This window comes from Mesoplodon densirostris, chromosome 16 (genome assembly GCF_025265405.1).
Source record: "Mesoplodon densirostris isolate mMesDen1 chromosome 16, mMesDen1 primary haplotype, whole genome shotgun sequence".
NCBI lineage: Eukaryota > Metazoa > Chordata > Mammalia > Artiodactyla > Ziphiidae > Mesoplodon > Mesoplodon densirostris.
The window spans coordinates 87530289-87556509 of NC_082676.1; the positions used below are offsets into that span (position 1 = coordinate 87530289).

The window sequence follows — 26221 nt, forward strand, 5'->3', positions numbered from 1 at the left end:
GAGTGAGTGAATGAATGAATGAGGTGACCCAAGGGACCTGGGAGAAGAGGAAACAGACAAAAAAGGGGAGAAGTCTTGGTTTTCCAGTCCTCAAGGCGAGCTCGGTTTGGGCGTTGCCCGAGCCCATGTGCACTCAGGTGAGGCCTGAAGGAGACCCCGCCGAGGGGCTCTCAGCAGTTGTTTCCTGTCGCCCGCCCACCCCGGGGCCTCGGCTTTGCTCCGGGAAATCGCAGCCCAGAAGCCCCTCCTTCGCCTAAGTCACTGTCTTCCAGCCTCTCCCTTTGACAACACCTCCCCACGCTGTCTGAGAGGCTGTAACAGCCTGTTAAACAGCATAATGAGAGGAATAAAACCCACTGAGACGTGACCCAGCACGGCACACAAAACCTGAGGCTGCCACGGGCGGCCTAGAGGGGTTTCGTGGGGTCGGAAGTGCGTGGCAAAGACAGCACAGCCGGGGCGCGGGGCCGAGGGAGGGGGGGCGTGGCGGGAGCGGAGACGGCAGAGCCGGGGCGAAGCGGGGCCGGGGGCCGGGCCGAGCCGGGGCCGGTGCCTGGGGGGGGGGGGCGGGCCGGGCCGGGGCCGGTGCCTGGGGGCGGGGCGGGCCGGGCAGTCCTCGGAGGCACCTCTCCGTCCTCTGCCTCGCAGAGTATGGGAAGCGCCCGGCTTCCAGCTGCACCTCCTGCCTCCGGGGCCGCGGGACTGTGCTGTCAGGTGTTACACGCTGGACCCTGGGCCCCGCCGCCTCTTGTCAACCACCCTCGCAGCCGGCAGTTTAGGCGGCTTGGGGAGGCCCCGCTAGGCGCTGCGCCCCCTCGGCCCGCGTCTATGATGCAGCAGGCCTCCTCGCGGCTGCCCGCCCCTCCGCACTACCTGCCTGAGTCCCGCTCCTGGGCAATCCGTGTGCGTCAGTGTAGCACACGGTCTTTCCCACCATCGATATTCCCGGACCACCTGCCCTTCCAGAACCTTCCCATGAAGGGGTGGGGTCACCTGTGGCCCCTCTTTCAGCCTGGGCAGGCCTCCGATCGCCTTATGGATAGAGTGCAGCTGAGAGGTGCTCTTGGTCAGCGTGGCAGCTGTAACAGATACCACAGACCCGGCGGCGTAAACAGCAGACATTTATTTCCTCTCAGCTCTGGAGGCTGAAGATCCAGGTGTAGGCAGGGTGATTCCTCCTAAGGCCTCTCTCCTTGGCTTGCAGATGGCCGTCTTCTCCCGTGTCCTCACGTGGTCGTCCCTCCGTGTGTGTCTGTGTCCTCATCTCCCCTTCTTATTAGGACACCTGTCAGACTGGATTAGGACCCACACACATGACCTCATTTTACCTTAATTCTCTCTTTAAAGACCCCGTCTCCACCACAACTGCATCCTGAGCTACTAGGGGTTAGGACGCCGGCGCACAAATTTGGAGGGGGCACAATTCTGCTCATAACAGATGCTGTCTGATGTCTGAGGCTGGTAACATAAAAAGCAATGCGCCTGCCGCCGGAGCACAGGGGTGGTGCAGTGGGGGCCGGGGGGAGGCCCACGTGGAGGGGAAACCAAGGCCTCTGGCCCTCTGCCAGCACCCCTGCCAGCCACGTGAGTGCACCATCTTGCAAGGCATCCTCCTATCGTGGACCTGCCTTCCACGGGACTGTTTCTATGCCAGGCTCTCTACCTACACTGGCTCCTAGAGCTCCTAGAGCAGCCCCAGCAGGCCTGTGAGGTGGGAGACATAACTGTCCCCGTTCTGCAGGGGACAGACTGGAGGCTCAGAGAGGGCAGGCCCCTTGCTCATGCCAGAGCAGGGCCCAGGAAAGGCTGAGCCCACGCTGGTCCTAACCACTCTTGGCCAAGCATTGAATCGTGCCGCCTCAGCCGGGACAATCCTCCCCTGGCCCCAACTGGCGGGTTCCACACCTGGGCAGGTACGGGGCCAGTAGCCAGTAAACATCCCCAAGGAGTGGTGGGAAAAAATTACAAAAGTTACAAGATGACACAGCCTCCAGGAGCCCCAGGCAATGGGCTGTCAGCCCCTCATTGGCTGTTGGCCTGTGTGACCCTGGGCAGCAAGGAGGGTGGGACCCTGAGAGGTGAGGCCTTTGGGTTGCCTTGGATCTTTCCGCAAGGTTGAGGTGGGTCCCAAGGACGCCGGAGAATCCTGGCACCAGGAAGGGCTCAGGGCCAGACCCCCAGCACCCCTCTCCCTCCCCATGGGACCTTGTGGGTCTACGTGGCTGGGAGGGCGGGTGTCACAGGGGGGCTCTGGGGGTGCGCACCCACCCCCACCTCTCTGCATTTGCTTCACGTTTTACTCCTCTCTCCGCATGGCTTCCCCCACCCCATCTCTCTTCTTTCTCTGCAAATGGACATCAGATTTCCCAGACCCCATAGGAATAAAGCTGCCCCGCAGCCACCTGCAGGGACTGACCTGCTACCCCAACTGCTGATGTGATTGGTCTAGCTTAAGTCAGGTGACCGGCCCTGGTCCAATCATCAGGGCCCAGATGGGTATGGGGCAGGATGGCAGGGAAGACGTGACAGCTGGGTTCACCCTAAAGCCACAGCCCGCATCATGTCAGCTCGGTGCCTGGACTAGACCTACCGCTCCTGCCGCCACGTCCCCTGCCCAACCTCCCACAGCAATTGGCACAGAACCGGTCACGTGTGGCTTCTCCCTGGATGTCAACCAGGTGGGCCAGGAGCGCACCTCGAAGGTCACGCTGAGTATGATCTCTGGCCATCTGGCTGGAGGTGCGGTGTCCAGAAGCAGGAAAGCGATAGGACTCTTGGCCGGTTGGTCAGAAAAAGGAACGTTCTGTTTGGTTCTGAGTGCCTGACTTTAGGGACACTGGCAGATCAGAACACCCCCAGGGACAAGACGGGAGGACCCGGACACCAGCTTAGGACACACGGTTAAGGAACTGGAGGTGGTCAGCAGAAGGGGAGGATGAGCTGGCCACCTTCAGACGCCAGACAGGAGTGGGGGGGTGATTTGTACATCTTCAGAGGGCAGAGCACAATCAACGGAACAGATTGGACCCCACACTGGAGAGACTTTCCCACAGCCAACCCGACCAGCATTAGATGTGGCTGCCCTCGAGGTGGTGAGCTCTCCATCACTGGTGGTATTCAAGCAGCAAGAGGACAGCCGTGGGTCAGGGACACCGTACAGGGTGAGCAGTGGGCCCCCCACGCTCCCGCAGCTCTTCTCATCTGATGGCCGCCATCCAGGGCTGGCTCTGGGGAGAGAGCATCTCTTTCTCTCTAAAAATGAATCCTCACTTCTCATCATTTCTGTCATGTTGAGTCCTTCAGGAACAGCTGTTAAGAAATCACATTTGTACCTTCTCAGGAGCTCTCTTGAACTTGGAGTGCAAATTAACTTCATGTGATCTGAAATAGAAAAGGTCGCTTCTCCCACAGATTAAAAGCTGGGGGCTGCTTGCCAAGCTGGTGAGCGTATCAGGTCCTGCAGGGACGTCTGCGGGGACGGCTGGGCATCCACGCTGCTGCCACGTTCACGAGGACGGCTCCGCATCGTCCTCTCTCAAGGCCGTCTGCCCCGGTCACAACGTCCGCCCAGGCTGTGGCCTCTCCATCCCTGATGGCCCTTCCCTGCTGATCTGCAGCCTCCGGGACTTCCAAGTGTACTGAACACCCACACGGGGCACGCGGAGCCAGGACCCTGTCCTGCCCATCTTCCTGGCTTCTTCCTGCCTATGTTGTGTCAGAAGTGGGCAGGGCACAGCCGAGGGGCCTTCAGTCTCCCCACGCTGCACGAGGGCGGAAGCCCCCAAGTTCTCGTGTGTCCCCACACCCAAAGCCCCTTGGATGCCAGAGGTCCTGGCTACTCCCCCCCCCCCGACCCCATCCCCACCTCCCTGCCTCTCCACCGTCACCAGGACCGGAACTCCCCTTTACTGCACCCCATCCAGGATTCTCTCGCCCTCACTCATCAGCAAGACTCAAGGACATCACTGCCAGCCCTGGCCATTGAAATGCTAAATCGGAGTCCAGGGAACCGAGAGGATGTTCTCACTCAGAGAGCCTGGCTGTCCCAACCATTCCCCTCGCTGTGAGCTGGCTCTGCACCCTGGGCTGACCTTTCTTTCACCTGTCTGTCCTGGATGGGATCCTCCCTCCTCCCCACCCAGGGGCCTTGAGGCAGCTCAGGGCTCAGCCTCAGAGATGGGAGGCATCAGGGAACACGAAAGGATGATTGTTTTGCTAGTGTCAGAATGTTGTGCCACTACACAAGAGCAGGACTGAGGGGGGGCTCATGTGGCTGGAACACAGTGGGAGGCGGGGGTGAGCTGGGCCCGTGGCCTCGTGGCTAAGCGTTCGGGCTCAGAGGTTGGAGAGGTCTGCCTCGTGGGCCTAAGGTGAGCATAGCCCCATGCCTGGCACCCACTGAGTGCCTGATGCAGGGTGTGGTGTGAGGGGGGAGGCCAGGGCGGGGCATGGACGCCTTTGGAGGGTCTGGAGGAGACTAGAAAGCATGGGGAGAACAACCAGGCCACAGCTCTGGAAGGGCCTGCATCCTGTGTTCTAGGCCAGCTCCTTGTCCCAGGTGGAAAGGGAGCATGGGCTCCCCAACCAGTACCCACGTGGGCTGGGGGCCAGTTAGGGGCAGAAGCTCACAGACTGGTTCGTTTCCAATAGAAACGGCACCATGGCCACATGGGGTCCCTACAGGATTTCTAGAACCTCCTAATTGATCTCCATTTCAAATCCCAATTACGTGCTCTTAAGGAAGAAGTTGGGAAGATGCTGCTGGGTCCAGGAGGATGGGTCTAGGGGAGAGTCAGAGGGCTCAGTCCTGCCTGATAAGGCCCCTGGTTGCAGCCAGCCTTGGAAACAGCGGCCCAGCAGCCGCCAGCTATCGCCTCATTGTAGGGGCTGCTCTGGTGAGGGGATGAGGGAGAGGTGGCCTGCCCTTCCAAGATGGAAACTCACCCCCCTCAACTGACCAACTGGGAGTGGCCATCCGTGGAGGACTTGGGATACAGCTGAGGGACATTGAAGCCTGGGTGGTCCTCATCCCTGGGATGGGACATAGCATAAACCAAAGCCCTGTCTAAGGACAGACAGGAGGAGCCCAGGGGGTATAGTCTGCACGGGACCATGGAAAAGGTGGAGGGATCAGAGAGCAAAGGAGCATGGGAAAAGTCAGCCAAGTCCCCAACTAGCCAGCACTCTTGTCCTGGTCCCCTCAGCTGACCTGGACCCCTGACCAGGGGTGGAGGAGGCTGCGGCCACTGCCGTCTCAGCACCACTGCCGTCGTCACCATCCTCACCACTGTCCTCACGGTCACCATTACCTCCATCATCACCGTCATCACCATCATCACCACAAACATCATCATTATCATCTCCACCACCATCACTATTATCAGCACCATCATCATCTCCACAAGCAACATCACCATCATCATCATCACCGTCACAGTCACCACCATTACCGGCTCCTGGTCTGCGCGTACTCTTTCTCCCTGGGCCTATGCACACGCCGCCTCCTCCTTCCAGAACTCTCTACACAGCTTCACCTGGAGAAGGGCTACTCACTCATTAGGTCTGAGCTGGGAGAGCTCTTCATGGCACTTTCCCCTGAGAACCCCACCCCCGTTCTGGGCACCCACGGCCCCTCTTTCCCCATCACAGCACTGAGCGCACTAGATTGGAGCTGCTTGTCGAACGTCTGTCCGTTCAGCGCGGAGGTAAGTCCTTGGAGGCAGCCGTGCGCATTCACGCTCCCCAGCCCTGGAGAAGGCCCGCTCCATAAACAGGTCAACGATCAGCCACTCAGTACCCCGATGGGCTGTGTTCCTCCTCGGACCAGGCGGGCCCTGGGCCAGTGTTTTACGTGCACGATTTCTACCTCTTAGAGCACCTCAGAGTTCAGGCCTTGCCTACAAGGACGCTGCCATTCAGAGACAGGGACTGACTCACCGGGGGTGCGCAGCGCCTCAGAGGCCACGCCAGGATGGGAGGCCAGGCGACCCTTACCCCAGACGCAGCACTGCGGCTCCTTCTGCAAGGTTCTGGTTCCCAGTTCCTGACTGGGGTCTGGTTCGCATGGCCTTGCCAGCGTCACTCCAGAGCCTCCCCTGCTGATCGCTACTCCGCAGAATCCCACCCCGCACACCCACAAGCTTGACACAAGCAGCTGTCAGTCACTGCCAGCGTGGTGGCACCATCATCAGAGCCCTTCTCTGGAGTCCTGAATCAGCACGCCCCACCCTGGTCTCCGATGGGAGACCCTCAGCCATGGCCGCCTGCTCACCAGATGTCCACTCCAGTCCTGCCACCAGCCCAGGTGTGGGACCAACCTGAGGCCTGGTTGAGAGTTCCCCGACCCCCTGCACTCTGCTAACTCAGGACTAACCAGGACCGTCCCCTGCAACCTGGGGCCTGCAAAACCGTGCTTCATCAGCATCCTCCCAATAGTCCCAAGACCAGGCCTAACCCCTTCTCCATGTGTTTGGGGCACGTGGCCGGGCATGCCCATCCCCAAGCACCCGTCAGGCCCTGAAGGCCTGGACAGCCGTGGCTTTCTGAATCTTGGGTTGTAGGGGCCACACACACCATGCACACACACGTCCACACGCCAGGCACACAGCACCAAGGCAGAAGGCCCCCGGGCCTTTGCATCCGACACCTACTGAGCCTGCCCTGGTCCACCCTGAGGACGGCCCGCCGCCTGGCCACTCTGCTTCCCCAAATCTGCTCATCTGACATCAAGGGCTCCCAAGGGGAGAGAAACCCGGGGAACATAATGAATCCGGAGAACCTGCATTATTAGTTCAACCTTCTGGCTGAATTGGAGTTTACACCAGAGAGTCAGCCTGGCAAGGCAGCAGGGTGCCAGAAGCTTCTCTCAGATTTGGAGGAATCAGGACGGGAAGGGGTCCCAGAGACCAAGTGACTGATGAGAAATGGGGGTCTGGGGTGGGAGGTGGTCCAGCATCACGCAGCCTCTCCTCCTCAGATCCACCCGGGGATGTAGCAGAAGCAGAGGGACACAGCCCCTCAAGGCTGGCAAACGGCTTCCCTGCGGGAGGGCACGAGACCTCAGCATAGAACTGGGCTCCACCCCCAGTACAGCATGGCCGGAGGGACGGGCCGGAGGGACAGGGGCCGGAGGGACGGGCTGGAGGGACAGGGCCGCTCACCCCTTCTCCCCCCCGTCTGACTTCTGCCCCACTGCCTTGTGAACGATGCCCCCACCAGGAGCTTCCCGTAACCAGGGCTGTGTTTCCAGGGCTGTGTTTCTCTCAGCCGACACAGGAAGGGGATATTGCAGCCTAGAGGCATTTGGAGATTAGAATGCTTTAATTAATTTTTAGTCATCAATGTTCGCAAGGCCTTTTGGAGATGAAAGTCCCGCGGCCCCCACTGTGTGACTCCACTAATGGAATAATAATCTGTATAATGGGTTAAAAACACACAGCCCAACCCCTCAGGGTCTGTGGGAAGCGCAGAGCCGCTTCCTGTCAGTGACGCGCGATACTGTCATCTGAGGAGAGAGGCTTGTCTGTGTCCTCACAGCCCTCCCCCAGGACTCAGGCCTGTTCCAGCTGGGCGGGCAGGCGTCCTGGATGAGGAGCTGCCTGTGGGGGCCGGGGGAGGGGACAGTGCAGTGAGGGGCCCTGCCCCTGCCCCACCCCACCTGCTGGCCCAGGACACAGCTGCTCAGTGAATGGCAGCCTCCCATCTCACCTGTGTCCCCACCCCCCATCGTCAGGCCCTCACACAGCTGATTCCTCGTCTCCGTCCCCATGGCCTGCTCGCCTCCCCGCTGGCCCAGCCCAAATGTCCCTTCATCTCCCTTCATCAGAGACTCCCCAGGCCGGCGGCCCCGTTACCCCTCCCACAGGCTCAGCCCCGGAGCACACATTACGGACCTGTTGTTCCCGGTTTGTTCCCTCTCCTGCTAAACGGCGGCCTTTGTGATCATGTCACCACCATATCCCCACGCCCAGCAGAGCTCCCTCCCTGTCCTGATGGGCCCTGGCTGCTTGGATGGGAGGGAGGGAGGGAGGAAACAGCACCCTTGGCCTGGGGCTCCGGCCCTCTTGCTGTGGGGTGGGAGGGGGGGCCTGGACCATCTCAGAAAGGCAGGAACTGGGGGAATAGCAGCGGGGGTGCCTCTGGGCTTGGGGTCTGCAGTCAATCAGGCCTCTTCTCCTGTGTGGCTCCCTGCCAGCCCTGCTAGGTGACAGCTTCCCCAGGCCCTGAGGTGCCCAGTCCGCCTGGGCTCTGGCCTTGTTCCCAGTCTCTGGAGGGCTCCTGCCTCCGCCCCGCCAGCACTCGGCCTGACCGACAGGCCCTGCCGCCCCCCTGACAACCTCCCCGGGCGCCGCTGCAGGTGAGCAGAGTCCCCCGAGGCCGAGGGCTCTGACGGGCTGCAGGGAGGACGGGACCCAGCCCCAGCCTTGGCTTCTGCTCCTTCACGGGACATCGAGCTTCCCTACCGCCTGCCCTGCCTGTGCTGGGCCCCTGCCGGGGGTGCCACCCCAAGGCCACGAGCCCTCTGTGCCATAGCTGCCCAGCCACTGGTCTCCTCTTCCCAGCCAAGCTGGAATCCCACTCTGTTCGTCACCGTCCAGTTGACCTGGGGCCAGTCACACGCCTTCCTGAGCCTGGTTCTCTGGGGACAAAATGGGAACCGCAGGGGGTGTGGTCTTCAGTGTTCAACAATATCACCAGGGCACGAAGAGAGCTCCTGGCACATGGAAGGTGCTGGAAAATGTTGGTCAGGCCTGACTAATCTTTCTAGTCCACGGTGCCTGGAAAGGGTGGACAGACAGTCCGGGCTGCCTTCTCTCCAGCTGGGAGCGTGGCTTTAGCCCCACCGTTTCCAGGCAAAGTCCTACAGGTGGCACCGGGAGCTGCCACCCTCCCCACGCAGCCCCCACACCGCCGCCGTGGCCAGGTTCCTCCTCCAGAAGAAGAAGGAAGGAGGCAGAGGAGGACGAGACATTGGAGAAGTTGGCAAGTTGCAAGGGAGTGAGTGGATTTCTGAGAACCCCAGGTGCAGCTTAACCTACAAATGAAGAATTATGGTGATGAGAAAGAAGGAATATTTGGTGAGGCAGCCTTGGGGGAATCGGAACTTGGCTGACGTGCAAGGAAAGGCAGGTTCGGGGAGACGGTGCGGGCGGGATTCTGCTCGGGGAGCAGGTGGGAGGGAGCGACCCGAGGAAGGTGCTTCCCCCACCCAGCCTCAGCCCTCCAGGTGCCAGGGCAGGACACCCACTCCTGGCCGGCGGGTCCAGCCTGGCTGACTTAGTCCCCCTCGTACATCACGGGCTGAGCGGACGCTAGCGCCTGCGGACGCCCCAGTGCTGTTTCCTCAGGCCCCAGCGTCCCCACCCCCGCCAGATTCAGGGGCTCCCGGCCCCAGCCCATGGTGGGGGGGCATCACGCCCAGCACTCTCGTGGCCGGGACTCTGGGGGAACTGCCTGCAGGTACGGCCACAGTGGTTCTCTCCACCAAGATGCAGTCTGTTTCCCCTCCCTTTGCCACTGGAATGGCGTGGGATGGATGTTACCCATTCCCAAGTTTGACGCGAGGAGGCCCTGGAAGGCTCCCCCAATCGGCCCTGTCCCAGTAAGGAAGCTGGTCCAGCCTTCCGAGGGCAGGGGCCCCGGGAAGGGAGCCAGCCCAGCACCATGGCCTTGAGAGGGAGGCTCCCAGGACGCTGCCACAGGTGGGTGAGCCCTGCTACACCAGAGGGAACCACCAGCCCTTCTCTGCCTGGTCCTCTGGGAAGCCGCCTGCCCCCAGCCCCCAGCCCTGCCGACTTTGATCCGTGTGGGCATAACCTTGGGCCCTTGCAGGTGAGTCTACGGCCCCTCTCGTCACCTGGCTGACTGGCAGCCAGGCGAGAGGCCTGCCCGAGTTCCCGCTGAATTCTCTCCACATCCTGTGAGGGCAGCTGTGCTAGTTCCCCCCGTCTCCCAAGGGAGGGCATTTGAGAGCTCAGGTCACAAAGCTCCTGGACGGCAGAGCCCAGACTCACACCCAGGCCGCCTGTGTCCTCTGAAACCACACCCCCCTTGGCCAGACCTGAGGACCACAGCCCCGCCCTCTCCAGAGGCTTCCAGCCCCTGCTTTCACTTCTCAGGCCCCTTTTGCTTCCCACCCGCCCTCCCAGACCCCAGACCCCGGGCCCCCAGCTCCCCTCTCCTCCACCGTCTGCCATCTCTTCTGCTGGCTCCCTATTGCTACGCGACCCAAGATGTCCAGGCAACCTCTCTCTGCACAGCACGGCGGGGCGGACCAAAGATGCTGCGAGTCCTTGCCCTCCTCCTGTTGATGTGGAGCCTGCACCCCCTCCCCTTAATCTGTGGGCTCAAGAGTGTATGGCGGGGGACCTTCCCTGGTGGTCCAGTGGTTAGGACTCCACATTTCCACTTCAGGGGGCATGGATTGGATGCTTGACCAGGGAACTAAGATCCCACATGCCATGTGGCATGGCCAAAAAAAAAAAAAAGAGCGTACGGGGACTCAGACTCAGATACGTGTACACCCATGGTCACAGCACCATTATTCACCATAGCCAAAAAGTGAAACAGCCCCAAGTGACCATCAGTGGATGAATGGATAATAAAATGTGGTCCATCCACACCATGGGATATGATTCAGCCTTAAAAAGGAAGGACCGGGCCTCCCTGGTGGCGCAAGTGGTTGAGAGTCCGCCTGCCGATGCAGGGGATACGGGTTCGTGCCCCGGTCTGGGAGGATCCCATATGCCGCGGAGCGGCTGGGCCTGTGAGCCATGGCCGCTGAGCCTGCGCGTCCGGAGCCTGCGCGTCCGGAGCCTGTGCTCCGCAACGGGGGAGGCCACAACAGTGAGAGGCCCGCATACCGCAAAAAAAAAAAAAAAAAAAAGGAAGGACCTTCTGACACCTGCTACAGCATGGATGAACCTGGAAGACATGAGGCTCAGTGAAATAAGCCAGTCACAGAAGGACAAACACTGCCCCAGGTGGCCTCTCATCAATGCCACGTGGAGCAGAACCACCCACCTGAGCCCAGCCCGGATTCCTGACCCACAAAGTCATGAGCTATAGTAAAATCGTTGTTGTACGGTTTGTCATATAGCAAACTGGAACACACAGCAACAGACCATCCAGATACCAACCCACGACATGACTGACCCTTTCCTGGGGCCCAGAGCATGCGGGCAGCTGGGGGCATTCAGGTGAGTTAGAAACAAACCCTTCCCTGGGGGGCTCACGGCCTGGTGGGACAGGAGTCTGATGAAGGGTGGGACCCAGCTGGAGAAAAGGATGGAAGGCTTCTTGGTGTGGCTGCTTTGGGCTCTGACCCAGTCAAGACTCTCTGAGCCTCAGTTTTTCCATCTGGTGTCTCCTCCTGGTGACATGAGGACCATGAGACATCCCAGGAGGAGATGGTCCAGGACACAGATATTCACCAGCGCCTGATGGAGTTGGTGTAGAAATACCTCCAATACCTGGAGGGGGATGGCTTTGAGGGATGCTCCACAGTGTCGCCCAGGGCCCTGAGCGGGGGGAGCCGCAGCCGTCCACTTACTCCCCCCTGCCCTGAGAGCACCTTCCAATGACAGCACTCCTTCTCAGACCCTCCTCTCAGGGTTGGCTTCCAGGGAGATCCCCAAGTCTTTCCCAGGACAGCCCTGATGCCTGTCTTGCTCAGGGAGGTACAGGGATGGGTGTAGAAGCAGACAGGTCTGCAGTCAGTTCTTCAGCGGAGCAGCTGTGCAGCCCCGGACAACCTCTCTAGAAAGGTCACCTAACCTCTCTGAGCCTTAACAAATTGATGTCTGTAGACGGAGGGCTTGGCTCCTGGGTCAGTACCAGTGTCTTCCTCGTGTGGCCCTCAACGGTGGTCCCTGCTCTGCCCCTGGTGCGCTGTGTGACCTTGGGGGCACTCCTTCTCCTCTCTGGGCCTCAGATTCCCCCAGGTTCAGGTAAGGGATCAGCCTAAGCTGCTGAGACCCACTGAGCTCTTAGAACACAGGGTATTCGCTTAGGAAATACCACCCAGGGGGACGCTTGTCTATGGCTCTGGTTCCTCTCCTGGAAGAGATGGAAGGACAAGCCCGCTGGTTCTGGGGTGCCCCTCGGTGGGGAGCATGGAGAGGATCTTTGCCCCGGGACCCTTTGCCCACCCTCCCCTGCTCTGGGCTCCTACATCAGCGATGGGGAAGGACGGCCAGCACTCCAGCCCTCTTGGCAATCTCGGGGCACGGCGGGTACTCCTTGGCGGGCACCCCCACCTCTTGCTCGCCTCCGCTGACCTCGGTCGCTCTAGCCTGTGGCCCGGGCCCTCCAGCTCCACCCAGAACTCTCTTATCCTCGGTGCCTGCTCTGTGCCAGAGAGCCTGCTGGCTGGGAGGGGGGCACCCGGGGAGCAGCCCTGTCACAGGGATGGGGCCTCCCACCTGCCCGCCCATGGCCCCAGGCACAAGCCCCAGAGTCGATGCCCAGGACGGGCTAGGAGGACACAGGACGGGGGAGAGGAACCAGCCAGGAGTCTGACCCCAGGGCAGGAGAGCGGCAAACTGCCAGGTCTGCTCATCCAGGGCGGCCCCGCAGCACCATCCATCATTCCCAGCTGCCTGGAGAGAGAGCCTAGTTCTGGGCAGTGCGCTTTGCCAGCCCGCGGACCCCACCTGCCCTCCCTGTGACCTTGGCGCCCAAGTGCACAAGTCACAGGGCCTCGCAGACTATGCAGCCCACCCCGGAGGCGGCAAGAGGGAAGGTGGGTGTTCCCAGTTTGTGGATGGGAAAACTGAGGCTTGGGGAGGTGGATGCCTTTAGAGTCCTTCCAGGGGGATGACTGCAGGAGAGCAGGTCACCCAAACTCATTTAGGAGTGACCATTTCCTGAGCAGAACCACAGGTGGTCAACATAGAGCATGGATCAGAACCTGGGTCTCTGGACCCTCAACGCAGTGCTCACCCCCCAAGCCAGGCTGCACCAGGGAACCAGCCCCCCAAGGCTGCCATGCCCTCCCTAGGCGGGAGGGGGCCTGGGTGCTCGGAGAAGGGCGGGGGGGTGGAGGGCAGGAGTGGCCGTCACCCTAATGAAGCCATCTCGCCACCGTAATGAAGACCTCATGTACCTCCAATGACACTTAGCAAATCCGGGCACAAATAAATAACCCTAGTCCAATTGAATCAACCTTCAACTGATCGGCACAGCTAAACAAATTATCCCGAGGCCCGGACGAGATTAAAAGACCAGGCAGGCGCAGGCTGGGATCATTCGGCAGGCGGGTTCATGGGGTTTAATGAGTTTACGCCAAATCCCCCGGTGTTCATGTCTCTGGTTTCAGGCCACTCCGCTCCCAGAGTGCAGGCTTTCGGGGGCCTCGGCCCTGGGGGCTGCGGAGGGAAACCAGACACACGGCGGCGGCGGGAGAGAAGCGGGTAGAGGACAGGCCGGGAGCAGGGACGCCCTTCCGGTACAGGAGAGAAGGTGCAGGAGGCTGTTGCTGGACTGCCCCCTGGTGATGGAGCCAAGTCTGACGTGCAGGGGGGTGGGCAGGAGCTGGCGGCAGACCCACCCCTCTCCTCACCCTGCAGTGCCACCGCCCACACACCCACATCCAGACCCGGGCCCCCCAGGAGGGGCCTGCCCTGCAGGGCCTCGTCCCAGAGGGAGTTCCCCTGCCCCCAGCCCTGTGCAGGGGCGCTGGAGCCTCCCCGGACACGTGGTGGATGGAGAAGCCCCTCTAAGGCCCCAAGGCGACGCGAGGCCCAGCGTGTGGACAACCGTAACAGTCTGGGGCGGACCACTGCCAGCATCCTCGCCAGCGTCCCAGCTGCGCGCTGCAAAGCCTGCTGTCCTCCCAGGACCAGGACACAGCCAGCCTGACACTCGCTGTGGGGAGGGAAAGGCTTGGGCCTCAGCTCCGCCAGCGGCGGCAGCGGGGCTCAGGGCTCCTGGCCAGCCGTGGCGGCGGGAGCGGGGAAGGTGAGCTGAGCAGGAACGCAGAGAGCTTGCCTCCCAGGGCGGGTGCCCAGGACGTCGTCGGGGATCGCTGGTGGCAGCTGACTGGCCGCCCAGGAGGGTGCAGCAGAACCGCAGCCTGGATGAATTCAAAAGCCCCCACCGTGTGCCCCCCACCCCCGAAGGTCTGACTTCCCTCATGCTGGAGGGTCGCCAGGACAGCCGGATGCCAAGAGCCGGGACAGAGGTACCTGCATGGCCCCACTCGCCCCCAGCGTCCAGAGGGGAGGACGGACGTGAGGCGCAGCAGAACAAGGGCCCCTCCAGGGGCTGGGCCCACGGGGTCCCCGCGCCACAGCCTCACTTTCCGGTGTCACTCGTGTGTCTTTACGAAAGAGCCAGCAGTGCCCAGGAGGTGGAGTGGGGGCCGTGCCCCTCGTGGGGGGCTGGCGGTTAGGAACCACTTGAAAACAAGGGGGCAGGACTGTCAGCTGACGAGTGATGGCGGTTCATTCCCAAGGGAGCTCATCCCTAGCGGAGGTGGCAAGTCAGGCAGAGAGGGTGGTGGGCGGACGGGGCCACCGGCGCACGAGGAGGGACCGGAAACACACACGCGCACAGGTACACACACATGCAAACACTTACACACGCATGCCTGCGCAGCTCACCCCCTCAGCAGCCCTGCCAGCACATACCACGGGGTTCTGTTCAGATGACATTTTGGCAAAGGCAAAACTACGGGGACAGAGAAGAGACCAGGGGTCACAGGGGCTGGGGGACAGGAGGGAACTGGGCAGGTGGGGCACCGCGGTCATGGCTATACGATCACACGCGTTTGTCGAAACTCAGGACGGCACACCAAGTGCATCTACTGCATGTACTTCAGGCCTCAAGTTTTTTAAGTTATAAAAATATAAACCTAACCTGGCCTAGAGCCCTGCTATTTATTCAGAGAATGTCAAGGCTCTCAATTCCTCAAGGACCCGGGGGAGGCTGGGTCCTTGCTTTCCATCCCCCCAACCCTCCTGTCCTGTCTGAGTGATGCTTTGGGGTTACATCCCAGCAAGAGGCAGTGAGAGTGCCCAGGTGTCGCCCTGACACCTCAGTGGCCCCTTCAGAAAGCCTGGGAGAGGACAGTCCTCCCTGTGGAGTCTGGACAGCCTAGCGCTTCTGACCATGAGCAGGGAGGTAGGTACCTGGGTGCCTGATCTTGTTTCCCTTTTCTCTGTGGCTGCCAGGAAGCTCAAAGCTAAACCTGAGGCCCAATCATAGCGACGGTGGAGGACCCAGTGGCCAGCATGCACCCACTTTGTGTTTCATTATGGCCTTGACAGTCTAGTCCAGCTTATATTGCCTAGTCCTGATCTGTAACGCTCATGCTGTGGTCTGAGTTATAATCCTGTTAACTGTGAGTGTCCTACGGCCTCCCCAGGGGTTGGGGTTGGACTTGGACTTCCTGCTAGCCCTACAGTGCATAGCTCAGGGTCCGGCCCTCAGGACAAGCTCTGCAAGGGCCTGTGACATAAACGACAGATGTCAACACCTTTGAAGGACAAAGAGGTTTGTCATTAGATGACTCTTTGGATGGGGAGAGGGAGACACCCAGAGAAGCAGGTGGGAGTGGGGGTGAGGAGAGAGACAGAGACAGAGGGGTGGGCAGGGGAGAGAGAGACAGAGAGGGAGAGAGACCGAGAATAGAACTGGCTCCCGGCCTCTGGGAAAGAGGCAGGGGGCCAGCCCTGCCCTAGTGTGGATGGGGGTGGGAAGGCTCGAGGGAAGGAGGACGCCCCCTTCCCCGGCGCAGAGGAGGACGGGGCTCCTCCGTTCCTCCGCCCACACTGGGTTCAGCCCTGTCCCTGCTCCGCACGCTGAGAGCGTTCTGTGGCCTCTGCTGCCCCCCAGAGGTGTTCTCTGGTAACGCAGGCACTCCCCACCCAGCTCTCCCTGGGGCTGGGGGCCACCCTGCAGCTCATTCCTGCCAGACCCAACTCAGATCCCGGCCTGGGTTCGCCTGGGGGCTCTGGGTGCATCTACACAGTGCAAAATCCCCTGCTACAACGGCCAGGAGTACATTTCCTTCTTTCCCCTTTTTATTTCTTTTCTGAAATATGCTAAAAGTTCAAATAGTACAGAAATGTGTGACCATGGAAACTGATAAAAGTCCCAACTAATTCTTCACCCTCACCACGCCAAAATGTCACGTCTGTGACAAAGTGTCATGACTGACCTTTTCACCAGGCAGTAGATCCTGTGTTTCTAGGACCTCTTTGCTTATAGGTCCATCTTATTTTTCAAAGTTGTCTTCCTAGGGGAGTATTTCCACCGTGCTTTCAACCTCCTTTGAAATTCTTGCCTGTCCCGTTTGTTGGGGTGGAGTTATTCCTGTTTCTACCTGACTCTGCCTTGACCTTCAGCTGTTTGCTCATCATTGGTCTCTTCTCTGCAGTGAGGTGGTGGGCATCTGGGGGTCCCGTCAGACCAGCTCCTAACAGAAAATGTTCATTGACTGAGTGACCAAGCAAACATTTCACCCCTGGATGGATAGAAGAATGGATGGATGGATGGATGGACAGATAGATACATGGATGGATGGATGGATGAGCGACCTCAGCACTTTCAGAGAAAGCCCCCAGCAATGCAGTGCAGGCCCAGGCAGTGGAAAGCAGACCTGTGAGCACTGAGGAGCTGAGGTGACAGTGCCTGGGCAGGACACCGGCCACACCTGCTGTGCACAGAGGCTGGCTTCACTCTGGATCCCTCTGTGCACTGGGATATTGTAGGGTATGAACATGTTAGCTATTCTAACAACAACAACAGTGCTATCAGTAAATTTCAGGAAAGAAGAAAAGAAGTAAGACTCCATCTACTGGGACTTAGGTGTGAAAAAGTGAATCCAAAACTTCCGAGCGCCAGACACTTGCCCACCTGTTCCATCACTCAGCTGCCCACTCCCCAGACCTCATTTGGGACCTGGCTGAGCTGCAGCTTCCTAAGGACGGCTTGGCAGCACCCAGCTGCGAAGAGCCCTGGAACCTGGGCCCCAGCCCCACACTGCTCCCCTGGTGCTCACCACACCTGTAAGTCCTGGTTCCATGTCTGCCCCCCGCCCCACCATGGGCTACAGGACAGGGCCCTTGGAACCCTCAGCACCTACACAGGCTTAGGTCACTGAGCACAATGTTCTAAAGGCTCATCCAGGCTTCTCTGGTGGCGCAGTGGTTAGGAATCTGCCTGCCGATGCAGGGGACACGGGTTCGAGCCCTGGTCCAGGAAGATCCCACATGCCGCGGAGCAACTAAGCCCGCGCGCCACAACTACTGAGCCTGCGCTCTAGAGCCCGTGCGCCACAACTGCTGAGCCCACATGCCACAACTACTGAAGCCCGTGCGCCTAGAGCCCGTGCTCCGCAACAAGAGAAGCTATTGCAATGAGAAGCCCGCACACTGCGAGAGTAGCCCCTGCTCTCAGCAACTAGAGAAAGCCCGCCTGCAGCAACGAAGACCCAACACAGCCAAAAATAAATAAATAAAATTTTAAAAATTGCCGTCTCTCAAACCACTAAAAAAAAAGTTTAAAATAAAAAGGCTCATCCACATTGTAGCAGGTGTCAAGATTTCCTTCCTTTTTAAGGCTGAATGATTTCCCACTGTGGGGACAGACCACACTGTGTTTGTCCATCTGTCTGTGCATGGACACCTGCGTTGCTTCCACTTTCTGGCTACAGTGAATAATGCTGCTGTGGGTGTGCATGTTGACATATCGCTTCAAGACCCAGCTTTCAATTCTTTTGGGCAAACCCAGAAGTGGAATTGCTGGATCACGTCATGATTCTGTGCTCAGTGTTTTGAGGAACTGCCACGTGGCTTTCACGCCACAGCTGCGCCATTTTACAGCCCGTGAACAGTGCCCGAGGGCGCCAATTCCTCCACATCCCAGCCAACACGTGCTTCCTCTCCATCTGTGTGTGCACATTAGCCATCCTAATGGGTATAACAGGCCTGCATTCCAAGGCAGCGCCTGCTTGGGGTTGGGGTGAGAATTTCCTATCGTTTGTCTGCTCTTTGCTTGGATCATTTACTTGCTCTTCTTCAACTTACGCAGCTTAGGATTCACTCAGGACACACAGTTCCAAGAGCGTAGACAAATATACAGCCCTGAAAACACCATCACAGCCAAGACACAGCCGATCCCTCACCCCCTGGTGCCCCCCATTTGCGTTCAAACCTGCCCCTCACCCCCCGTCTGCAACCCCTGATCCGTAATCTTGCCTCTTCCAGAACATCCCATGAATGGACTCACAGGGCACCCTGCCTTCTGTGCTTGGCTTCCCTCCTTCCTTGTACTGTTTTGGGGTCCATCCACACTGTCACATGCCCAGAGTAATGACCCATCACGTGGATGGACCCCACTTTGTTATCCGTTCACCTGCTGGAAACATTTGGGCTGTGCTCCGTTTCTGGTCACTATGAAGGAAGCCACTAGGAACATAACTGTTGGTGTGGACATAATTTTCATTTCTCCTGGGTAAATACCCAGGAATCGGATTGCTGAGTCATATGGTAGGTGTATATTCCCCTTTATGAGAAGCAGCTACACTGCTTTTCACACTGCCTGCCCTGATTGGCCCTCCCAGCAGCAAGGCAGCGACGCTCCAGTTGCTCCCAGTTCCTGCCAGCACTTGGCGTGGCCGGACCCTGTTGAGTTTAGTTGTGTGTTTTGCTGGGGACACTCTAGTGGGATTTAGCCACATCTCCTGTGGCCATCAGTCCACCTCGACGCACAGAACCACAGACGTTGGGATTTGGAAAGGCCTTCAAAACACTTTGAGTCCAGGGCTTCCCTGGTGGCACAGTGGTTAAGAATCTGCCTGTCAATGCAGGGGACACAGGTTCGAGCCCTGGTCCGGAAAGATCCCACATGCCGCGGAGCAACTAAACCCGTGCGCCACAACTACTGAGCCTGCGCTCTAGAGCCCGTGAGCCACAACTACTGAGCCCGTGTGCTACAACTACTGAAGCCCATGTGCCTCGAGCCCATGTTCCGCAACAAAGAAAAGCCACTGCAATGAGAAGCCCGCGCACCACAACGAAGAGTAGCCCTGGCTCGGTGCAACCAGAGAAAGGCCATGCGCAGCAATGAAGACCCAATACCAAAAAATAATAAATACATAATAAATACATACTTAAATTAAAAAAAAAAACAAAAAAACACTTTGAGTCCAGTATCTGCAGTGCAGACATCCTGGTACCGTCCTTAGGCCCAATGACCACCTGGTCCCAACGCCTCCACAGGGAGGGCAATCACCGCCTCCTACAGAAGGCCCTGGCATTCCTGGAAAGTTCTGTTGGTCAGAAAGTCCATGTGCTGTGCCCAATCTACCTTCTCAGAACCTCCATGTGGTACAGGCCCTGGGCCCAGCCTACAGACACAGAATGGGCCTTCAGGAAGGTGGGCCCGCCCCGACCTCCCAGCCCACTCCGTTCCCTCCCTGCTCAGACAAAACCAACTCCAGTCCATCCCCCAGGGCCCTGTCCCCATCAGAGGGCAGGAGCACAGAGGAATGGATCAGAGGCACCTGGAGGCCACCCGGCCAATCTGCCCATTTTACAGATGAGGAAACAGAGGCCCGGAGCAGGGAAGGGAATTGTCCAAGGTCATCAGCAAGTTAGTGCCAGGGCCTGGGGGCAGAGCTTGGGTTTCTTTCCACTTCATTCTGCCCCCTCCCTAGCCCCACCCACCACTCTGGACCCACTGCTTTACACACCAACTTGAATGCGATCCAATTGGGCAAACGTTTATCAAAGCCGCATGCTGGCTTTCCGTCCTCTCCCTGTAAAAGAAAAGAGTACGAACAATAACCAGCCTGGCAGGCTTTGTCATTTGGCTTGACAGGGGGCAACAAGACGGCCTCCTATCGGGGGAAATAACTTCTTAAAATATTGAAAGAAAGGCTTTCAGAAATTGTACATGGATTAAGGTTTCATTTATTAAAGAACTAAACAAATAGTGCAGGATGTGGGTACAAGGCAGTTTTCAGTATTTCTAAAGAGGGCAGAAAGCCTCACTCTAGGAAAAAAAGATTGTAATATCTGAGCTTGACTAAGTTTGGCGGAAAACACAGTGACAAAAGCTAAACTCTCAATTCTGTGCCCTGCTGGAGTTAGGTCCAAAAATAGAGGCTTTTCTTTGTGTTGACTGTGTGACGTTAAACAAAAATACTCCTGCTGACATGAAACTCCAAAGCTCAGGGCACCCCTAGGCCACACAGCAAGCGCCTGCCCCAGAGGGCACCACCGGCCTCCACGGGAATGAGATGCTTTCACTCTTGACCCTGGGCAGCAGGCATCTCAGAAATGATCTTTAAATGCTCCCTGGGAAGAGGATTTATGCCCTTTCCGGGTGAACCGCTCCCTGGACCCTTATAAACTGGGCTCGGTTTTAATGGTATTCATTCACTTCCCTCGGGAAAAATTCGAATTTCACGTAGTCTCAGGGTTTTGTTTCTGTAATAAAATATATGTGATTTTCAATGGGTTGCCTTTAATCTTTATATCCTATCCCTTCCCTCAACTTGGATAAACCTGGTTTATGAAAAATTAATTGTTCACTATCTCTTTCTAGGTAACTGGGTGCAGCAAAAGGTCGTTTCTGTGTCCCGGAGCCCCCTGGTTAGAACTGTCTTATTTCCGTGCTGCTGCTTATTCAAAGGTTCCTTGCGACCACTGAGCGCACAGACACTGTGCCACACAGGCGACTGCCGGGCATGCAGCCGTGCCACAAGACCAGGTCGCACCTGCTGGGGGCAGAGAAAGGCCAGTGGCGAGCCTGGGGGTAACAACCAGGGTCCACAAGCACCAAGACTCTCTGTCCTTGGCTGCAGGGCTGCCGAGCTGAGGGAGATCTGCAGACAGCCCTGAGGCTGACCCCGTCGCCGTGCTGGGCCTCGCTGCCTCTGCAGCTCTTGTGCCGCTTAGGAATTTACGTCCTGTTACAGAAAGACCCAGTTCGGTATCATCACAGCCTTTCTCCAGAGACAGGATGGTGGCATTCAGGACCTCATAGCCCTAACGGTTAGGGGACCGGGCAGGTCGGTTTACATCGCCCCTCCTGGTCTTTCTGCTCCTTGCAAAAGCCTGGGCGTGGAGAGGCTGGAGCCACCGATCACACGAGGGCCTGTGCGTGGGGCACTGCCAGCGGATTCCAATGACCCATGAACGGAAGGAGACTCTATCAAGCGCCCTGTATGTGCCAGGCCCTAAACGAGGCCCTTTTGCAAATGGGATGTCATTTAATCCTCCCCGTTACTGAACAAGCAAGAATGGGTTTCTCCAAAAGGAACGAAGCACTGACATAGGCTACAACATAGATGAACCCCGAAGGCTGAGGGAGAGAAGCCGACATGAAAGGCCACAGAATGTGAGCCTGTTTATAGGAAATGCCCAGGACAGGCAAAGCCGTAGGAACAGAAAGTAGATGAGTGGTTTCCAGGGGGGAGGCCTAAATATTTTGTACCTTCCACTTACGATTTCTTCTCTGACATACATTATTTAGAATTATTTTTTAAACTCCCAGATGCATGGGAAGTTGCTTTTACATTAACTTTTTTTTTTGGCCGCATTGCATGGCTTGCAGGATCTTAGTTTTCTGACCAGCGATTGAACCCACAGCAGTGAAAGCGTTGAGTCTTAGCCACTGGACGGCCAGGGAATTCCCAACATTAACTTTTTTTTAAAACAGTGATTGGTTCAAGGACAGGCACGTGACCAGGCTGGTCTAAGGAGATTCAATCCTGGGACTTTCACTGGGAATATGGGGAAAGCTCCTGAGGTGTGGAGGCTGTTGATTCTACCACAGCATGGGGGACAGCCCGTCTGAGAGTAGGGCCCACACGCCCGCAGAGCTAAGAGGCGGAGAAAGACATCATGCAACGCTCTGGGTCTTTTCAGCCCAGAGAAAAGCCAGTCTGTTCTCCTTTTGGGGCAGAAGATGGTTTCACATCTGTGTCTGTCACCTACACTTGAAAAAGTCCTACGGATACAGCTTCCCTCACTCATTCCAAAATATCTATAATCTAAATGTCATAAAATATCTGATGGCTGTGTCTCAGGCCTGCATCACGAATGTAATCTCCGACACCTGCTACCCAGCGCCTCTTAAAATACCAGCCAAGAGAAGTGACAGTGATTATTTAATTTATATAAATAAAGTGGTTCTGGGACTTCCCTGGCAGTCCACTGGTTAGGACTTGGAGCTTTCACTGCCGTGGCCCTGGGTTCAGTCCCTGGTTGGGGAACTAAGATCCCGCAAGCCTCAAGGCGCGGCTAAAAAATTATTTTAAATTTTAAAAATAAAGTGGTTCCACCTATCACCATGTCTCACAAAAACTCAGAAGGACGTTGCCTCTACGAGACCCAGGCAAACCCTGGCAAAGGCTTACCCGTTCCAAGGCTGTGATACCCAGGAGGTCCTTTTGGTCCAAGTGTTGTCTACCTGGGTACCTGCAGTCAGGAGGCTGCAGGGGAAAATAGATATTCTCATAGCACAGACAGTTTCATGAATGAATTGACCATTTACATAACTGGGCTCCACTCAAACACCCCTCCCTGTGTAGCTCCAGAATCTCTCTCTCTCTCACACACACACACACGCACCAACATTGAAAGGCCTGGGGATCACGTTGTGAGGCTGTGGAAGTACAGTGCAAATCAAATCAAATTGTAAATCTTATGAAAGATGCAAGATTTCAGAAAGTCCATAAATGTAATAATACTGAGGGATGTTCAGATCTAGCCCAAAGCAATTGGCAAGAGTAGGAGGGCCTGGCCGCGCAACTGAGGACCACGAATCTGACAAGGTAATGACAGGCTGGTACTCCCACAAGAAGTGATTCGAGTATCAGAGAGAGGCTCTTGGGGAAATGGAGGGTGCGCTTGTATGTTTTAGCACAACGGATCCTCTTTATAACGGAGCTGAGAAAATCACACATGATGTGAAGGAGAATGCGGAGGGCTATCACACAATTTGTCGGAAAAACTATGAGGCTGCCAAATCAACACTTGATTCTTTGTTGGTTCTACAAATTAACTTATAATTGCATTCAGAACCTAAGTTTCCTTGAATACAAGACAAATTCAAGATATCCCCCCCTTTTTTTCTTTCTCACGATAAATTCTCAAAATCTTTTGCCCCACCATTGACATCATTACTATTTGATTCCCACTTTAAGTGAACTCACTTAAGGGATCTTTCTTTCCAGTTCGATTTCCATCTTGCACTGGAGAATGCTCAGTGGCAGGCAGTGAGCACCTCCTCCACTATTGTAAGTGTGTAAGTTCTGCCCACACATCCACTTAGGCCACCAAGAAGCCTCCTCCCTGACTGCCCCCACCTCACCCGAGGACAGCCTTCGCACCTCGTTTCCTCCAAACTTAGTCTTTATCGAAGATCTAGACCAAAAAACAGCCAGTGTCATCAAAACATCATCCACTTTGTTCTTCCAACATCTCTTTTATAAAAGTGATAAGCTTATTTCAGACTTAGGTTTTTTTTTTTTGGTTTTGGTTTTGGTTTTGGTGTGGGGAGGGTCAGATTTCTTGTACCAATCTGCCTACAGAGAGAGGATGCATGAATTGGTGAATAAAAGTCAATGAACCTTTTAGAGGTTTCACATGGCAATACATTGGCAATTGGCTTTTGGGGTGTGTGGGGGGTGGATGTGTGTTTAAATTTATAACCAACAAAAAATTAGACTCTCCTGAGAAATTGATATGATTCTTTCTTTTTGAGTACTGGAACCATGAAACTCATAATCTTTCCCACTGTGAACTGGCTGCAAGAAAGCTCAAAAACAAGTTTCCTCTTGATTTTTAGGTCTATTTTGATAATGTTTTGTAGACTTGCCTTTTTCTTTTAGGCCACCAGAAATCATTGTGGAATGAGCATGCTTCATTTGACTTAACTTGGACTGTACAAGGAGCCATTACATCATGAGAAAAGGCGGTAAGGACATGAGGGGTCCCAAAGCTTCCTAAGGGGTTAAGTGATGTGGACAGACCAGGCTGGGGGTGGGGCAGAATGTGCCCTGACAGGCCTGTCAGGGAGCCGGAGAGGAAGCCTTCTGAGTGTGTGGCTTTGAAGGGTGTTCATCCCCTCAGGAAGAGTCTCAAGGCTCCAATTACTGCAGTACCAGACAAGACTCCCCACCCTGCCAATACCACTTCCAGCGTGGAGAAAGGGAAGATACGCGGGGGGCTGGGGGGCGCTCAGAATGCCTGGGAGGGACCAGAACTCATCCTGCTACAGGGCAGCACTGTCCCTCATCTTCCCCTTTACCCGGGAATGCGAGTTGCGTTGCGAGACCAGTAATTAAGGGTAAAGGTCCGAAGCCCAGATCCAGCCCTTATCAGCTTTGTGACCTTGGGCAAGTTCTTTGAACCTGAACATCTTGTCTATAAAACCGGGATAATAACAACTCTACTTAATGGGGATGTTAAGATTAAATGAGTTACTATAGAGAAAGCACTTAGGGGCTTCCCTGGTGGCGCAGTGGTTAAGAATCCGCCTGCCAGTGCAGGGGACACAGGTTCAAGCCCTGGTCCGGGACGATCCCATATGCCGCGGAACAACTAAGCCCGTGCGCCACAACTACTGAGCCTGCACTCTAGAGCCCGGGTTCCGCAACAAGAGGAGCCCACGCACCGCAACGAAGCGTAGCCCCTGCTCGCCGCAACTAGAGAAAGCCCGCGTGCAGCAACGAGAGACCCAACGCAGCCCCAAATAAATAAAATAAATACTTTTTAAAAAGAAAGCACTTAGAACAACGCCTGGCACATACTAAGTGCCAAACAAATGTTAGCTATTCTTATTATGCCCTTGGACATGGGAGGATATCCCAGATGGGCTTCTGAGGGCAGAGGCCCCGGCACTGCCCAGAGTGGTTAAAAAGCCTTTGTTCGACGCTGACAAAGATTCTCTCCTACACCAACCTCTACTCCCTGGACTCTTTTTCAACCAGGCCTCCACTTTTTGGACTTCTGCATTTTCCAATTTTAGCAAGAACTGCCCCCGCCATCCTCCATATCTGATACCCTCCCCCCCAGGTCTGATCAGTTCCTCATCCCCCACCGACCCCCAGGTGGTCTGATACCGCCCAGGCCTGCCTTCAGCGAGAATCCTGCTAGGTTTCCTTGGCTAGAAACCCCCAACCCCCTGATGTTTCCTCTTAGTAATTTCCCACCCACTGACCTAACGCCGCTCCTTGGCTGTAAATTCCCACTGGCCCCTGCGGTTTTAAGTGAAAAATGTCACCTGCCATAACAGTAAACAAAGGATGTTGCAATCTACAAGCCATCCCCTTACAGCCCTCGGACGCTGCACCCTGAGGGGACTCCTCAGGATGGAAAGCAAAGGATACTGGCCCCAGAGAGCTGAGGTGCACATCAAAGGAATGATTTCAGTGAGCCCAGACTCTGGCATCTTCCCATACATAGAGAAGCACTAAACTCCTTAACTCGAGGTGCCTGGTTTTCTTTAATGAACAGTATCTTCGGACGTTCCGACTACCCGGTGTTGGTTGTAAAAGCCGCTACGTATCCTGGATCCTCCCTTACCTCTTCAGAACAGTCCCTGAGTTATCTGAGATGCTGTGTCCGGGCTTAAGTCCTCAGTTTTGTCCACCGAATAAAACATAACGCTCAACTTTTAGGTCGTGCATTGTTTTTTCAGTCCACACGGTATTTGGGGCTGAGCCCGCTGGGTCCCACACTGAGGTCTCTTGTGCCCTATGTCAACGGTCCTGAGTGGAATGTTTTCAGCCCTTTAACTGCCCTCCGGCCCTGCTTTTCTCTCTCAGCTCCCTGGGCTTCTGTGAGGGTACTGGAGCCCACGGCCATGGGGCCCGAGACCCCATTCCTGGAGTTCCCCAACCAAAAAGCTGCAGGGTCCCCGGCAGGAAGGCCCGAGGACCCCCTTCTGGAAAAGCCACAGGCCCCTCCACTGAGGGCCTGGAACCGAGGGGCCGAGGCCTGCAGGTTGGGGGCGGGGTGCAGCTCCTTCCCGCTGACACGGCGCCGAGCCCGTCAGCTCGGCAGCAGCGAAGCCCTCAGACCAGGGCCCGGAAGCCGCTGATGGGACCGGAAGCCGCCGATGGGACCGGAAGCCGCCGGCGGGACCGGAAGCCCTGGAGGCTGCACTTCCGGGGGGCGGAGCGAGCGCGCAGGCCTGCGGCTCGAAGGGCGGGGTTTGTCGGGAGGCGGGCCCGCATTGCCCACGTGCGTCACTTCCGGGC

At 57.0% G+C, this 26221-nt stretch overlaps 1 long non-coding RNA gene across 1 annotated transcript; it reads right to left on the reverse strand.

The window, feature by feature from the left end:
- Positions 1–1108: 1108 nt before the first annotated feature.
- LOC132476205 (uncharacterized) lies at positions 1109–26040 on the reverse strand. Its single transcript, XR_009530117.1, has 4 exons — positions 25545–26040; positions 22373–22447; positions 19700–19765; positions 1109–1293 (listed from the first exon to the last, which is right to left on the reverse strand). It is a non-coding gene; the product is annotated as an uncharacterized LOC132476205 (long non-coding RNA).
- Positions 26041–26221: the final 181 nt, after the last annotated feature.